General features: G+C 38.1%; 1 long non-coding RNA gene across 1 annotated transcript in view; it reads right to left on the bottom strand.

Annotated features, from left to right (window-relative positions):
* Nucleotides 1-2,457, bottom strand: part of LOC112414604 (uncharacterized) — an 8,952-nt gene extending 6,495 nt beyond the window's left edge. The window contains exon 1 of the long non-coding RNA XR_003006191.1: nucleotides 2,403-2,457. This is a non-coding gene — a long non-coding RNA (uncharacterized LOC112414604). The remainder of the gene's footprint in view (nucleotides 1-2,402) is intronic.
* Nucleotides 2,458-9,765: the final 7,308 nt, after the last annotated feature.

Here is a 9,765-nt window from a genome sequence, read left to right as displayed (position 1 = left end):
AGGGCTTGAACCCGTGTCCCCTGTATTGGGAGGTGGATTCTTAACCACTGCGCCACCAGGGAAGCCCTAGCCGAAGCAGTCTTGAGGAAAAACAATGGAGCTGGAGGAATCAGACTCCTTGACTTCAGACCATACTACAAAGCTACAGTAATCAAGATAATATGGTACTGGCACAAAAACAGAAATATAGATCCATGGTACAGGATAGAAAGCCCAAAGATCAACCCATGAACCTATGGTCAACTAATCTATGACAAAGGAGGCAAGGATATACAATGTTGAAAAGACAGTCTTCAATAAGACCACCATTCAGTAAGTGGTGCTGGGAAAACTGGACAGCTACATATAAAAGAATGAAATTAGAACGCTCCCTAACATCATACACAAAAATAAACTCAAAATGGATTAGAGTCCTAAATGTAAGACCGGACGCTATAAAACTGTTAGAGGAAAACATAGGAAGAACACTCTTTGACATAAATCACAGCACCATCTTTTTTGATCCACCTCCTATAGTAATGGAAATAAAAACAAAAATAAAGAAATGGGACCTAATGAAACTTAAAAGCTTTTGCAAAGCAATGGAAACTACAAACAAGACGAAAAGACAACCCTCAGAATGGGAGAAAATATTTGCAAGCGAATCAACAGACAAAGGATTAATCTCCAAAATATATAAACAGCTCATGCAGCTCAATATTAAAAAAACAAACAACCCAGTCCGAAACTGGGCAGAAGACCTGAATAGACATTTCTCCAAAGAAGACATACAGATGGCCAAGAAGCACATGAAAAGCTGCTCAACATCACTAATTATTAGAGAAATGCAAATCAAAACTACGATGAGGTATCATCTCACACCAGTTAGCATGGGCATTCTCAGAAAATCTACAAACAACAAATGCTGGAGAGGGTGTGGAGAAAAGGGAACCCTCTTGCACTGCTGTGGGAATGTAAATTGATATAGCCAGTATGGAGAACAGTATGGAGGTTCCTTAAAAAACTCAAAATAGAATTACCATATGTTACAGCAGCATATATATATATACTAGGCATACTAGGCATATACCCAGAGAAAACCATAATTCAAAAAGACACATGCACCCCAATGTTCACTGTAGCACTATTTACAATAGCCAAGTCATGGAAGCAACCTAAATGCCCATCGACAGACGAATGGATAAAGAAGATGTGGTGCATATATACAAGGGAATATTACTGAGCCATAAAAAGGAATGACATTGGGTCACTTGTAGAGACGTGGATGGATCTACAGACTGTCATATAGAGTGAAGTAGGTCAGAAAGAGAAAAACAAATATCATATATTAACACATATGTGTGGAATGTAGAAAAATGGTACAGATGAACCAGTTTGCAGGGCAGAAATAGAGACACAGATGTAGAGAACAAACATATGGACACCAAGGGGGGAAAGTGGCGGGGGCATGGTGGTGTTGTGATGAATAGGGAGATTGGGATTGACATATATACACTAGTATGTATAAAATGGATAACTAATAAGAACCTGCTGTATAAAAAAATAAATAAAATTCATAAATTCAAAAAATAAAAGAAAACAAAAAAAATTGAGTGTTAACTGATAAAAACAAACGAAATAGACTACATAGTAACATGATTTTAATATATAAAAATATAGCTAAAAAAGAAAATAAAACTTAATGTGATAATATTAACACCAAACATCTTTTGTATCGATAAATATATAAATGGTCTTAGCTCATCTATTTAAAGAAAAACATTTTTGTATTGGATCCCTGAGCAAAACCCAACTACTGTATTCAAGAGAGTCAACTAAAACAGATTCAGAGAGGTTAAAAATAGAAGAAGGGCAAAGGTATACCAGTCAAATGCAAATAAAGAAAGCAGAGGTTGTAATCTTAATTATCAGCCAAGTCAGAAAGTCAGAATGAAAGGCATTAATTGACTGTCAATGTCATGAAAAGCAAAGACTAAGGAACTGTCCACAGGTTGGAGGAGATATGATGACTAAATGCAATGTGGGATTCTGGTTTGGAGCCTGGAACAGAAAAAAGATATTAGTGGAAAAAACTGGTGAAATCTGAATAAAGTCAGGAGTTTAGTTAATAGCAATGTACTAATGCTAATCTCTTAGTTTTCTCAGATGTAGTCATATAAGATATTAACATGAGAGGCAACTAGATGAAGGGTTCTATAAAACTAAAATTATTCTGAAATAAAAAGCTTATTACAAAAAAGAATTGAGACAAAAAAGGCCACAATTCACAATGAAAATATAAAGTTATGAGTATTTTTGTATCAAATAACATAGCAACTTTCACAAAGCTGAAATATTAAGAGATACAAGGAGAAATAGATAATAGATTGAAACAAACTAAGAACAGGAGAAATTTAACTCACCTTTCTCATTCCAGGACAGATCAAATGAACAACAGCAGCAACAAAAACCCAGTAAGAATACAGAAAACCTAAACAACAAAATCAATATTAGGCCAAGAAGAAAATCTCAATAAATTCCAAAAGGTAGAACTAATACTGACAATGTTCTCTGATCACAACTGGATAAAAGTAGAAATCAATGTAAAAAAGATCTTCCATCTGTATAAAAACTCTCTGTCAAACAATTCTTGGGTCAAAGGGCAAACTCAAACCAAAGTTGCTGAATTTCTAGACAATAATAATAATGAAAACATTACATATCAGAATCTATGGGTACAGATAAAGCAGCAGTCAGAGAAAAGTTCATTGCCTCAAAATACTTATACTAAAAACAAGGGAAAAAATTAAATGAAGCCAACTCAGAAAGTTAGTGAAAGAGAAACAGAATAAACTTAAGGGGAACAGAAGGAAAGAATTAACAAAGAGAAAAGCTCAAATAAAGGAGTTAGAAAACAGGTAACAGTAGAACTAATAAATAAATAGATTAACCAATTCTGTTAAAAAGAAATAAATAAGCCATTAAATAATAATCAAAAAAAGGAGAAAGCACAAAGACACAAACCAGGAAATGAAAAGTTGGACATAACCATAGCAAGAGGACATTTTAAACATTATGAAGGACTTCCTCATGCAACTCTATGCAAATCGTTTTAAAGACCTTGAAGAAATGGAAAACATCCTATGAAAATATAATTTACCAAAACTCTAAAAGAGAAAAGTCCATATAGACCAATTTCCATGGAAGAAATAGAAAAAGTTATAAAGAGCTACTTTCCCCCCAAAGCACTGGGCCATGATGATTTCACAGGGCAAGTCTGCTAACACTGAAAAGCAGATCATTTGAATGCTATTTTTATTTTCCTGATCCTAGATAAAGGAACACTTTCATATTCTTTTTATGAAGTGAGTATAACATTGATATCAAGATCTAACAAAGATTTCACAAGAAAAAGAAAATGATATAAACCAATCTTCACTTATGAATATCGATGCAAAATCCTAAATATTAGCAAACAGAATCCCTGACTATGTGGAGTTTATTCCCAAGAATGCAAAAATCATTCAATATTAGGAAACCCATTAATACAATCTAACATATTGTTGAATCTAAGGAGAAAAATCATATCATCATTTCCAGAGATGCCAAAGAACCATGTGACAAAATTCAATACCCATTTGTTACAAAAAATTCTTTATAAAAATTTCTTCCTTAATATAATTATGTCTGCCTATCTATCTATCTATCCATCCATCCATCCCCAAATCCAGCAATCCAGCACTTCACTTAACCAGGAAACACTAGCAGCATTTATATGCTAAACTCACAAGGGTATCTACTCTCTCCACTACAATTTAACATTATATTGGAGGTAGCAAAAGCATTGTGATTAGAAAAGAAAAAGAAATTAGAAATTACAATTGGAATGGAGGAGGTAAAGCTATCATTCCTTATAGATAAGACTGTAGAGCCAGAAAACCCAAGCAAACCAATAGAAAACTATTACAAACAAGAGAACTCAGCAAGGTAGCAGGATATAAAATTAATATATAGAAATCATTCAGTTAGAAGACATATGGAAGAGAAGGCTTCATTTATCATAGCAACAAAAAAGACAAAATAATGTCTTAGACTGCTGGGGCTGCTATAACAGAATACCACAGACTGGTTGGCTTATAAACAACCAAAATTTATTATTCACAGTTCTAGAGGCTGGGAAATCCAAGATCAAGACACTCAAAGATTTTATGTCTGGGGAGGGCCCACTCACTTCCTGGTTTATAGACAGCCGTCTTCTCGCTGTGTCCTCACATGGCAGGAGTGGAAAGGGAGCTCTCTTGGGTCTCTTTTATAAGGGCACTAATCCCAGTCATGAGGGCTCCAATCTCATGATCTAATCACCTGCCAAAGGTCCTCCCTCCAAACACTATCACATTGGGGGTTAGGTTTCAACGTAAAATTCGGGGGGTGGGGGCAGACACAAATATTCAGTCTACAGCAAATACCTAGAAACAAACTTACAAGAAATGTCTAAATCCTTCAAGAGAAAACATTTGTAACACTCTGAAGAAATAGAAAGGCACCCCATTTTCTTAAATAGGAAGACTCAAAATCATAAAGATGTAAAATTAATTTATAAATTTAATATAAGCTAATTAAAAATACCATATTTTTTCTTTTTCTGAAACTAGACAAGCTGAATTAAAGATCAAATGGAAAAATAACAAACAAGCACAGCCAGAATATCTCTGAAAAGGAAGAACAATGATGGGGGACTATTGCTACAATAATTCTCTATAAAAAACCAAAATGAATATTTAGATACCCAAACTTAGACAGAATCTATGGTCAGCTGAGAGGTTCTACGCACTGGATCAGGCTCTGTTGATCTCAACTCTGCCAGCTCATGTGTCTGCACTAAGTTGGTGGCTTGGCTGGAGGTTGGCTGCTATAGGATGCCTTGGCTGGGAGGACCAGGCTCATTTCTATATGTCTCTCACATCCCTCCAGCAGACTAGCCTGGGTATGTTCTCACAGCAGTGGCAGGGGTCCAAGAGAGGAAGCAGAATATGCAAGAGCTTTCTCAGGTCTCTGCTTATATCAAATTTGCTACTATCCTGTTGGTTGAAGTAAATTATATGGCCAAACTCAGTCACTATGGGAGGGCACTACCAAAGGGTGTGAAGACACATAAAAAATTGGGGCCATTAATGCAATCTATCACAAATGTACAAATCAAAATCTAGAATCCATAAAAGAAAACATAGATAAACTTGTTTACATAAAAATAAAGTAAAATTTGCTTGGAAAATATCCATTAGCAAAGTCAAAAGAACAACAAACTGGGAAAAAAATACTGACAACTGCTATCATTCACAAAGGTCTAATTTCTCTAATTATATAACAAGCCTGTAGAAATCGAGAAAATAAACAGAGCATATAAATAGACAACTCACAGGAAAAGCCAAAAATGACCCTTAAACATATGAAAAGATGCTCAACCTCACTCATCATAAAAGAAATGTCAATTAAAACTACAGTGAGATACTGTTTCTCACCTATCACATTAGCAAAAATCCGAAAGTCTTTAATGATACTTTCTGAGCGAGGTGGTGGTGAAACACATAAACTCATACATGGGTGGTAAGTGCAAAATGGTACACCTACGGAGGGAAATTTTGGCAATATCTACCAAAGTTATAAATGTGATTCTTAGAATTTATCCTATAGAAATATCTGCATACATATGAAATGTCTATTCATCATGGCACCATTTGTATTACCAAAGGACTGAAAATACCCTGAACATCCATCAGTAGGGTATTGCAGTCATTAAATAAACTATTACACACCCACATAATGTAACGGTTTCTCAGCTCTCAACAGTTTCAAGTCATACTACGTGACTTTCTATGTACTGGAAACTTTCTAATGCTCTGATATGCAAGGACCTGCAGGATGTATCACGTGAAAAAAGCAACATGTATAACTGTATGTATAGTATGTCACCTTTTGTGTAAGAAAGAGGGAGATGGAATATGATATACATTTATACTTGTTTGTATCTGCATAAAGAGACACTGGAAGAATAAAAAAATAAATGAATAAAACTGGTAACTGTGGGCGGTGTGTATGGTGGCAACTGGGTAGAATGGACAAAGATGAGTGACAATTCTCAAAGTATAATTTTTATATAGTTTTGCTATTCAAAATGCGTGTATATTATCTATTCAAAAAATAAAAATATTCAGAATAGTAACTAAAACTGTAAAGTCACTAGGAATTAAATTAGAAAAAAACCACAAAACTTCTAAAGAGAAAACTTTAAACTCTTAATAAAGAGCACAGATAGAAGGTGAACTGAACAAATGAGGAGATATTCCATGATCTTGGATGGGACAAGTTAATATTTTGATAGTGTCAACTCTCCCAAATTAATCTATAAATTCAGTGTAATCCTAATCAAAATTACAGTTGTTTTTTTGAAGAGCTTGATAAAATCTTTTGAAGATTTATGCAGAGATATAGTTAAGACAACCCAAAAGAAGACTAAAGAGGAGGGGACTTGCTGTATCAGATTTAAGATACGTTACAAAATATTAAAAAAAAAAGGTGGTATTAGTACAAGAACAGAAACAGACCTATGTGTGTATGTTTCATAATATACGACAAAGGTGGCACGGTAAATCAATGAAAAAGGAAGGATTGTTTAGTATTTGGTGGTGGGAAATGTGGCTCACTATGTGGAAAAAATAAAATTGCATACCTACCTATCACCACAAATGAGCGTGGATTCTAAATGGATTAAAACCTAAAGGTGAGGGGGTCGGAGGAAGATGGGGGAAGAATAAGGCATGGAGATCACCTTCCTCCCCACAGATACACCAGAAATACATCTACACGTGGGACAACTCCTACAGAACACCTACTGAACGCTGGCAGAAGACCTCAGACCTCCCAAAAGGCAAGAAACTCCCCACATACCTGAGTAGGACAAAAGAAAAAAGAATAAACAGAGACGGGACCTGCACCAGTGCGAGGGAGCTGTGAAGGAGGAAAGGTTTCCACACACTAGGAAGCCCCTTCGTGGACGGAGACTGCAGCTGGCGGAGGGGGGGAAGCTTTGGAGCCACGGAGGAGAGCACAGCAACAGAGGTGCGGAGGGCAAAGCAGAGAGATTCCTGCACAGAGGATAGGTGCCGACTGGAACTCACCTGCCAAGAGGCTTGTCTGCTCACCTGCCGGGGCGAGTGGGGCTGGGAGCTGAGGCTCGGGCTTCAGTCGGAGCCCAGGGAGAGGACTGGTGGCGTGAACACAGCCTGAAGGGGTTAGTGCAACATAGTTAGCCAGGAGGGAGTCCGGGGAAAAGTCTGGACCTGCCAAAGAGGCAAGAGACTTTTTCTTCCCTCTTTGTTTCTTGGTGCGCGAGGAGAGCGGATTAAGAGCGCTGCTTAAAAGAGCTCCAGAGACGGGGGCGAGCCGCGGATAACAGTGCGGACCCCAGAGATGGGCATGAGAGGCTAAGGCTGCTGCTACTGCCGCCACCAAGAAGCCTGTGTGCGAGCACAGGTCACTATCCATACCTTCCTTCCGGGGAGCCTGTGCAGCCCGCCACTGCCAGGGTCCCGGGATCCAGGGCCAACATCCCCGGGAGAACGCACGGCGGGCCTCAGGCTGGTGCAACGTCCCGTTGGCCTTCCCCGCACTCCGTACCCCTCCCTCTCCCCGGCCTGAGTGAGCCAGAGCTCCCAAGTCAGTTGCTCCTTTAACCCCGTCCTGTCTGAGCGAAGAACAGACACCCTCCAGCGACCTACACGAAGAGGCGGGGCCAAATCCAAAGCTGAGCCCCAGGAGCTGTGCGAACCAAGAAGGGAAAGGAAAATCTCTCCCAGCAGCCTCAGCAGCAGCGGATTAAATCTCCACAAGCAACTTGATGTACCCTGCATCTGTGGAATACATGAATAGACAACGAATCATCCCAAATTGAGGAGGTGGACTTTGAGAGCAAGATTTATTATTTTTCCCCTTTTCCTCTTTTTGCAAGTGTGTATGTGCATGCTTCTGTGTGAGATTTTATCCGTATAGCTTTGTTTTCACCATTTGTGGTTCTGTCGGTCTATTTTCTTTTTGTTTTTTTATTTACCTTTCAAAAAAATTTATTTTATTTTATTTTATCTTACTTTATTTTATTTTACCCCCTTCCTTCCTCCGTTCCTTCCTTCCTTCCTTTCTTTCTTTCTCTCTTTCTTTCTCTCTCTCTCTCTCTCTCTCTTTCTCTCTCTCTTTCCTTCTTTTCTTCTTTTTCTCCCGTTTATTCTGAGCCATGTGGATGAAAGGCTCTTGGTGCTGCAGCCAGGAGTCAGTGCTGTGCCTCTGAGATGGGAGAGCCAACTTCAGGACACTGGTCCACAAGAGACCTCCCAGCTCCAAATATTATCAAACGGTGAAAATTTCCCAGAGATCTCCATCTCAACATGAGCACCCAGCTTCACTGAACGACCAGCAAGCTACAGTGCTGGACACCCTATGCCAAACAACTAGCAAGACAGGAACACAACCACACCCATTAGCAGAGAGGCTGCCTAAAATCATAATAAGTCCACAGACACCCCAAAACACACCACCAGACGTGGACCTGCCCACCAGAAAGACAAGATCCAGCCTCATCCTGGAAGAAATGGACAAATTCTTAGAAATGTATAACCTGCCAAGACTGAATCAGGAAGAAACACAAAATATGAACAGACCAATCACAAACACTGAAATTGAAACTGTGATTAAAAATCTTCCAACAAACAAAAGCCTAGGACCAGATGGCTTCACAGGCGAATTCTATCAAACATTTAGAGAAGAGCTCACACGTATCCTTCTCAAACTCTTCCAAAATATAGCAGAGGGAGGAACACTCTGAAACTCATTCTACATGGTCACCATCACCTTGATAGGAAAACCAGACAAGGATGTCACCAAGAAGGAAAACTACAGGCCAGTATCACTGATGAACATAGATGCAAAAATCCTCAACAAAATACTAGCAAACAGAATCCAACAGCACATTAAAAGGATCACAGACCATGGTGAAGTGGGTTTTATTCTAGGAATGCAAGGATTCAATATATGCAAATCAATCAAGATGATAAACCATATTAACAAATTGAAGGAGAAAAACCATATGATCATCTCAATAGATGCAGAGAAAGCTTTTGACAAAATTCAACAACCATTGATGATAAAATCCCTGCAGAAAGTAGGCACAGAGGGAACTTTCCTCAACATCATAGAGGCGATATATGACAAACCCACAGCCAACATCATCCTCAATGGTGAAAAACTGAAAGCATTTCCACTAAGATCAGGAACAAGACACAGTTGTTCACTCTCACCACTCTTATTCAACATAGTTTTGGAAGTTTTAGCCACAGCAATCAGGGAAGAAAAGGAAATTAAAGGAATCCAAATCGGAAAAGAAGAAGTAAAGCTGTCACTCTTTGCAGATAACATGATACTATACACAGAGAATCCTAAAGATGCTACCAGAAAACTAGTAGAGCTAATCAATGAATTTGGTAAAGTACCAGCATACAAAATTAATGCACAGAAATCTCTGACATTCCTATGCACTAATGATGAAAAATCTGAAAGTGAAATCAAGAAAACACTTCCATTTACCATTGCAACAAAAAGAATAAAATATCTAGGAATAAACCTACCTAAGGAGACAAAAGACCTGTACGCAGAAAATTATAAGACACTGGTGAAAGAAATTAAAGATGATACAAATAGATGGAGAGATATACCATGTTCTTGGATTGGAAGAATCAACAT

This window comes from Neophocaena asiaeorientalis, unplaced genomic scaffold (genome assembly GCF_003031525.2).
Source record: "Neophocaena asiaeorientalis asiaeorientalis breed wild unplaced genomic scaffold, Neophocaena_asiaeorientalis_V1.1 scaffold313, whole genome shotgun sequence".
Lineage (NCBI taxonomy): Eukaryota > Metazoa > Chordata > Mammalia > Artiodactyla > Phocoenidae > Neophocaena > Neophocaena asiaeorientalis.
Note: the sequence above shows the minus strand (reverse complement) of the source record. Positions and strands in the feature narration are given on the sequence as shown.